The 8388-nt window shown below is 42.4% G+C and overlaps 1 pseudogene; it reads right to left on the bottom strand.

Moving 5' to 3' along the window:
* Positions 1 to 342: 342 nt before the first annotated feature.
* On the bottom strand, positions 343 to 882 carry LOC130844286 (60S ribosomal protein L13a-like; annotated as a pseudogene).
* Between the last annotated feature and the right edge of the window lie 7506 nt (positions 883 to 8388).

Below are 8388 nucleotides of genomic sequence, written 5' to 3'. Positions count from 1 at the left end.
TGCTAAGGGTTGGAATATCTGATTTGCCACAGAAACTTGGAGAAGAGAGTCAGAAATTGAAAGGAAAACACTGCTCATGCCCAGCCCTAAGCCTCTGTGTTCTCTAAGACCTTCCCCAGGAAGTGTCTCCAAGCCAGGATGCTCTTTAATTGTAGCAAGAAGAGCCCTCTACCCCAAACCCCACTTTTCAGAGGGTCCTACCTATTACAAACATATTCTTAACAATTAAACTTATTATTGCACAAAACAGCACTTTCTGGTTCATCATCTGATTATGAACATCATAGGGGTGAATTATGGAACTTCTATTTTCCTTCGAGGCATAAACAGTCTTTATTAGGCTCAGACCAGGAATCTGAAAGTCTTGAGGACGTCTGTGTATTTGTCAATTTTCTTCACGTTCTTCTCAGCCTGTCTCTGTAACCTTCCTTTCTGTGACCGATCTTGGCTTTCTCCTTCCTCTTCTCCTCCAGTGGGGCTGCCACTGCCAACCCTGTGAGCCAGGCGCCCCAGGGAGGCAAACATTCACACAAGCCTCACAGGCATTGAGGGTGGCAGGAACCACGCTTTGCGTTTCATGGTCATAGGGCAGTGGGGTCCCATCAAACACTTTGAGGGCTCAGGGTGGCCTGGCATCACCTGGTTTTGGGAAGAGCCTGCTGTGCACCATCCAAAAGATGCTGTTGGAGCCGGAAGTGATGGTGGCTGCGATGGGTTGGCGTTCATCTGCCTGCAGAGGAAGATCAGGGATTTTAACTTGTTTTTGTGGAAATTGCCGGAAATGTTGGTCCCCTCACAGCACATGACCACCACCTCCCAGCTCGGCAGTACCTGCTTGACCGCAATGGGCATCCAGCTGCCCAGGGAGACCACCAGGGCCATCAGAGCCAAGACCTGACCCTCTGCCACCTTGGGTAGCTGCCAGGGAAAGTGAAATATCCTAATACGGAAAAATTATAAAGAAGAAAAGAAAGACTTGGAGAAAACCTGAAAATTAATTTATTAAAAATCACTCAGTCTTCTGCCCTTGGCAGTGGCATAAGCAACGTGAAACTCTAAACATCCACCCTCATGATCAGCCCCACCCAGACTCAGGAAATGTTTCTCCACATCTCTTGCCCCACATTCTTGAAACAAGAGGTGGCAGCTTCCAAATACCCGGAAAGCTTCTCATTGTACCACTGCTGACATCAGAGGTAGATGCTTCAAAGGGTAGAGAGGATTGAGAACTGAAAGTACCTCAAAGAGAGAGAAGACAGATTAATTAATGTATTAAATCCCTTCTCTGTGATTGTACGGGTGTAACAGATTCTTTCATGATGAAATACCATTTTCCAGTAGTGCTGAGTGTCCACTATCTGTTTTTCTTCACGTTATATCTGATCCATGGCTCTAGGTGTGCTCACAAATTTACACAGTTTTTGCAACAATTGCCCATGACAGTTGAGGAACGTTTTGCAATATTAATAATTCATATGACTTTTTTAAAAGGATGTTAATTTCTTTTAAAAATTATTTTTAGCTGCGTTGGGTCTTTGTTGCTGCGCAAAGGCTTTCTCTAATTGCAGAGAGTGGGGGCTCCTCATTGAGGTGGCTTCTTTTGTTGCAGAGCACGGGCTGTAGGTACACGGGCTCAGTTAGTTGAGGCTCGTGGCCTCTAGAGCACAGGCTCAGTAGTTGTGGCGCACAGGCTTAGTTGCTCCTCGGCATGTGGGATCTTCCCGGACCAGGGCTCAGACCCGTGTCCCCTGCATTGGCAGGCAGATTCTTAACCATTGCGCCACCAGGGAAGTCCCCATATGACTTTTAAATTTGTAAAGATACTGGTCTACATCTAATGCATATGATGCATGATCCCAGTTCTTTACTGTTGGCAACTAAATGAGTATTCAAGGCTAGAACTGTGAATAGTTTTATTTTTATAGACTTATTTTTTAGATTTCGTAGACAATCAGATCTTTACAAAATTAAATTAAAAGCTTTATTTAAATGATTTTGAGTTCAAATGTTGATATTAACCAATAATAATTTGTTTTTTTACTCTTCATTTTAACAGAGGAGTTTGACTATTTTAGAGGACGACTCTCCAAATTATATTAAGATAACTTAAAATTTGGATTTACTGGTTTTGATAAAATAAATTCAAATTTTGTACCCTGTGAACACAGTTACATTTTATTTTTAATGCTACAGGATTCAATCAGGCCCACCATCTGTTTTTGTTTTGTAAATAAAGTATTATTGGAACACAGCTACATCACTCATCATCTACAGGTTATCTATGGCTGTTTTCATGATTTAGTGGCAGAGCTGTGTAATTTTCACAGTAGCCATATGGCCCACAAAACCTAAAATTTTTGCTATCTGGTCCTCCATAGAAAAATTTGCCAATCTCTGCTTTGGATGTTACTGTCATAACAGTACAAGTTATGTGAAAATCTTTAGTATGTCAACATAATTTTGCTGAAATGAATAGAAAAATATTTTTATGGGGTACTTATACAAATCTTACAGATCATGTCTGTCTTTGATTACTCTTCCAAACATCACTCACCGGCTATTCAACAGAACACCCAGACATGTGCAGTAGTAATTAAATTCTGTCATCTGAACAGTCTGCCAACGTTCAGCCGTATAAAAGTCAGAGCTTTTCCCATATTTTTCAATTTTGTAGGAAGATGTATTATTCAATTTGAAGTATGTTTACTCTTGCCCCAGGACCTGCAAACACAGGGGTGGGCCTGTCAGCAGCTGTTCTGAAACCTGCCCATGTTCTGGGGCACTGCGGGCTGGGCCTGGATGCTGGAGCCTGGGAGATGGACCCTGTGCCTTTGGTGGTAGTTTGTGTGAAGGGTGCAGGGTTGGGTGGCCACTAGGACATTTGGACAGATACAGCGCCTTCTGTGTCTCCTCTCCCCTTCTGTAACGGACCAGGTGGGACCAGCTTTGACCCTAGAAGCCCAAGTGAGCTTCCAGGCCAGGTGTGTGGGAGGCTTGGCCCCAGGAAGAACTCCTGAGGGACTGTCAGCACAGAGAGAGCTCTCCCGCCCACACTCACAGCCCTGCGTTTCCTCCAACAGCTGTGGTCTTCTGGCCACCATCCGGGCTCTGCTCTGCCTGCCCAGCAGAGCCTCTGTGCCAGCAAGAGCCACTGGGGCCTGTGGCGACTGTGCAGCTCAAGATGTCAGGCTGGTGCCAAAGGCCCAAACGTCCTGGGTGTGGCAACCATTCACAAAATGTCACAAACCATTCCTTCACTGGCGCCAGATTTAGCAAATAGAAATACAGGGTACCCAGTTAAACTTGAATTTCAGATTAACAACAAATACTGTTTCCGTATGTGTGATCCATACATAATATATGATATAAATATCTCATGTAATAATATGCATAATATTATATGAGTACATCCCATGTGTCACTTCTCAGACAAGCAGTGGGGCATGTAAGAACCAGGGCCTTGGGACTTCCCTGGTGATCCAGTGGTTGAGACTCTGCACTTGCAATGCAGGAAGCGTGGGTTGGATCCCTCGTGGGGAAACTAAGCTCCCACATGCTGTGTGTGCCACACAAAAAATTAAAAAAAAAAAAAAAAAGAAAGGAACCAGGCCTTTAAGGATCATCGCTTTTTCCCTGCTGAGGAAACTTTGGAGGCCAAGTGTTTTAGATGGTATAGCTACAAGATGGAGGATGGTTACCTGGTTCACAGAAATGAACTTTTATTTATTATTGAGAGCTGTGAATTTTTAAGGTTTATCTGTTATCACAGCAGCACCTAGACTCTCTGCACTATTACATCCTTCAAGATCCTGCCCAGACTTCCCTCTGGCTCTTTCTCCTTCCATTGTGCTCCTCTGGTGTTTTATAAGCCCCTCTCTTACAATGGCTTACAATTATTTCTCTCCCTCTAACCAGAGCAAAGAACCTTGTCTTGTTTCACCTTGTGACCCCAGGACCTCACATAGTAAGTACTTTAGCATGTGCTGAATGAATGGCCAATAATTTCCCGAGTTTGGAAGCCAGAAGTATCTTCATATTTGCCTTGGTCTCACTAAGGTCGTTACCTCTCAAAGTTTTATCTCCATTATTCCTTAAATAAAGGATCCCCTCCCTTTAAAGGTCTGCAATCTTGGGAAATCGAATTACGTGGAGCTGTGTTATTTATATAGTGGCTGGTAATCTCTTCTGAGCAAGAGATGGTGGGTGATGACATTCATTCTTAGTCACAAATTAAAAGAGAAACATGACAATGACATTTCCACTGCGAGAGAAAAGGTCACCTAGCATTCAGAAGCCCTAATTGCAAGGCTGTGCTTGCATTCTAATCGTCTATACTTCCTGGGGATGTCATTGCCACTGGTGCAGAAAGTCTGGGTCCATAGTCTACTTAGAAGAAAGAAGGAATTATTATTTCCCTACATGTTTACTCTCTCTGTATCAGTGATTCTCAACCAGGGGGTGGGCAGAGTGCATGTCAGACTCTCAAAATGGGGGGAATCATAGAAAATATTTTTATTTAATTTTTTAAAAACTCACGTCCTTATACAAAATACAGAGATTTAAGTGTGACACTCTAGGGTGACAGGCACGAGGAGAATACGCAATGAGAAAGCATTCAGAACAAGTTGCAGGACCAAGGTGGCACTCAGCACACATTTGTACTGCATGGTTGGTACAATCTGTGCCAACACAAAGTCAGTGTTCTCTGTTTGAAGGGGAGTGTAGGTTTTTATTTTAAAGCAAGTTTTCATTTGGAGTCCTTCGGATGCACAAAAGAGGGGGCTTTGATGAGTGTAGGGAGATGAGGAAACAGAGACCATTCTGAATGGAGGTCTGGCTATGAAGAGGAAGATGTGATATAGAATGGTAGGCAAAGGAGCACGGGGGGGTTTATTTCCTAATTTTAAGAATTGGAGGGACTTGAGCATGGTTAAAAGGCTGATAGGAAAATCCAGTGAAGCAGATGAGATGGAAGAAGCAGGAGAGACGGGCCAATGGATGCAGATAATGAGATCTCTGGGGAGGTAGGAGGGGATGAGAACCTGGTCACAGGAGGGAAAAAGAAAAAAAAAGGACAAACAATGGGTGTGGCTGCAGTAAGTTTTAGAGTCCCTGGCAGATAGCCATCAAGGCAATCAGTGGGTGGGTAGAAAATGACTGGATTATTGGCCTATTTCTTGAATATCTGAATGTCAATGCCAAATTTGTACAGATTTCTTCAGTTCCATACTAAAGTTTGTGGGTGGCCAAAGAAATATTCACTTGGCTAAATTTAGAAACTGTTACCCTACTTTGGGGTAAGGCTAACTTTTGCAAACTTTTCAAAAAAGCCTAACTTTGCAATTAAGCTTGTTTTGCTTGGAATATAGAATTGAAGCCCTGAAGACGTTGAATCTGAATTATAAAAGCTCAAATACCAAGTTTGTTTGTTCTTGTAAGCATTTATAACAAAAATCCATTTCTAGATTCAAGTTGGTATTGAAATGTCTTTTCATTTTTTCATCTTGATGATGTTCTAAAGAACAAAGATTTTGAGATTGGCTTCCAAGAAAAACAAATTCCAACCCCCTCCAGTCCAGCTGCAGGATAAATTCAGGCTAACTTTTCCTTGTGTCAGGGGTAGACCCAAATTTCCTTTGGGAAACTCTGGGGGAAAACTCTTCCTGATACTCAGTCTTTGCCAGGAAAAATCTCAAGAAGGGTTGAAATGAACACAAGTTTGAATCAGTTACATAAGAGAATGTTTGAAAAAAGCACATTGGAAAATTTAGGAATAAAGTAGTTCCCAGTTTATCACAGAGAAGAGAAGCGATTTGTGTGCCATTTCCATCACTGTACATTTGCTAAGCTGATTTGCACCTCTGGCTAGGCAAACCAAGCAGGGGCAAACTTGACTTTGAAGATGCTGTGCCTTCTGCACTGCATAAGATACAAGGCTTTTATGGCAAGCTGTACACTCAGTGCTCACATTGGTAACCACCTTAATAAGGTTAAAAAACATGAATTTTTTTAAAGACCAAAATACATTTGCTCTCAACCATGGCTATTGCCTTGTTTGTTTTTAAGCTATGATGGTTACACTATTATAAACTTTCTAATAACCCTAAAGGGGAGCATGAGACTTACATGTTTATCAAAGGAAAATAAAGAAGAGTTGAGGGCTTCCCTGGTGGCACAGTGGTTAAGAAACCGCCTGCCAATGCAAGGGACACAGGTTTGAGCCCTTGTCTGGGAAGATCCCACATGCTGCCGAGCAACCAAGCCCATGTGCCACAGCTACTAAGCCTGTGCTATAGAGCCCACAAGCCACAACTATTGAGCCCGTGTGCTGCAACTACTGAAGCCTGTGTGCCTAGAGCCCGTGCTGCACAACAAGAGAAGCCACCTCAATAAGAAGCCCGAGCACTGCAGCGAAGAGCAGCCCCCGCTCGCCGCAACTAGAGAAAGTCCGAGTGCAGAAATGAAGACCCAATGCAGCCACTAAAATAAATAAATAAATAAATAAATAAATAAATAAATAAATAAATAAATAAATAAATAAAAGAAGAGTTGAGAAAAACTGCCATAAATGGAAAAAATAGTGCTGAAAAAAAGACACTAGTAGAGGGATGAGGAATAGCTGTCTGCAGAGGCTCCACCATGCTAACAGCACCCTGTTTAATTCAAATTTCTGGCTTAGTTGGAGGATGTGGATCATTTCCTTGTGGGGACATGAAGGACAAGCCTATGATTGGAGGATCTGGATGAACAGATAATAATAGATAGCTTTTGGATAACATTTAATCTGTGCAGGCACTGTTCTAAGTACTTTATGCATAGTAACTCATTTATTCCTCACAACAGTTCTATACGAAAGGTATTATTATCATCCCCACTTTATAGAGAGGCAGTCAAAGTGCCGAGTTGTAATGGACTGAATTTTGTCCCCCCACATTCATAGGTTGAAGCCTTAACTCCCAATGTGACTATATTTGGAGATAAGCCTTTAGGAGGTAATGAAGGTTAAATGAGGTCATAAGAATGGGGCCCTAATCCAATATGAGTGGTGTCCTTGGAAGAGGGAGAGGCATCAGGGATGCATGAGCACAGTGCAAAGGTCACGTGAGGACACTGCAAGAAAATGGCCATCTGCAAGCAAGGGGAGAGGCCTCAGAAGAAATCAAATCTGCTGACGACTTGATCTGGGACTTGCAACTTCCAGAACTGTAAGGAAATAAATTTCTGTTGTTGAAACCACCCAGTCTGTCATATTCTGTTATGGCAGCCTTAGCAAATTAATACACTAAGAAACTACGAAATTTGCCCAGGATCTTTGCATAGCTCTTCTGAACCCAGACAGTCTGGATTCAGAAATCACGCTCTTGACCTTCTTCTGTCTTCATCCAGTGGGTTAAAGCAGCACTGTCCAATAGAAATATAACTATAAGCCACAAATTTGAACCTCATATGTAATTTACAACATTCTAGCAGCCACATTTTAAAAGACAGCTGAAATTAATTTTAACAGTATATTTTATTTAACACAATATACCAAAGTATTATTTCAGGATGCAATAAATATGAAAAGTTATTAGTAACATATTTAACATTCTTTTGTACCAAGTCTCCAAAATCCAGGGTCTGTTTTCTACTTACAGCACATCTCAGTTTGGACTAGCCACATTTCAAGTGCTCAGTAAGCCACATGTGACTGGTGGCTACCATATTGACAACACAGGTGAAAGCACTTTCAGGGCTCTCCATCAGGTACAAGATAAAGTCAAGACTCCTTACGTGGGTCCTAATGTGGCCAGGGTAAAAGTGACAGGGCCTGAGTATTCTCAACATGCGCCATCTGAGAAGGAGCCTCTACTCTTCGATTAGGGGCTGGGTGGAGGAGCGAAGCCCCCACCTCTTGACCACACTCGGGACTGAGCCTCAGCAACAGATGGCTGCGGGGCAGAATGAGAAAAGCTGTTGTTCTGCTGCTCCCAGGAAGAAAATCCTCTGCGTGCTGGGAGATGTTCTTGGCTGCAGCTGTCTGTCTGGGAGTTGGGACCGGGAAGAGATGGAGCCATCTTTGTTCAAATATCACATAGACTCTGACCTTTCTTACCAAGTTTTTGTAGATGTTCTTGAATACATGTTTCTTTGTGACTGTTTGTCTTTAGGAGCATTTCCAGAGTCCTTCAATCTTTTTTTTTTTTTTTTTTTTTTTTTTAATTTTCACCAGTCTTACTTGGGAGCAGGTCAGTGGAGCCCCTCATGCTGTCATGCCAGAAGCCAATCTTTAGAGCTTTTCCTTTTAAGGTCCATGGTTGGCACAGTTGTTCAAGGAGACTCCAGATAAACGACATTATGTATTAGATTCTAAGTGATGATTTTATTCATGTGGGAAAAATAACTTTG

This window comes from Hippopotamus amphibius, chromosome 2 (genome assembly GCF_030028045.1).
Source record: "Hippopotamus amphibius kiboko isolate mHipAmp2 chromosome 2, mHipAmp2.hap2, whole genome shotgun sequence".
In the NCBI taxonomy this organism is placed as follows: domain Eukaryota; kingdom Metazoa; phylum Chordata; class Mammalia; order Artiodactyla; family Hippopotamidae; genus Hippopotamus; species Hippopotamus amphibius.
The sequence above is the reverse complement of the archived record's forward strand: the minus strand, read 5'-3'. Positions and strand labels throughout refer to the sequence as shown.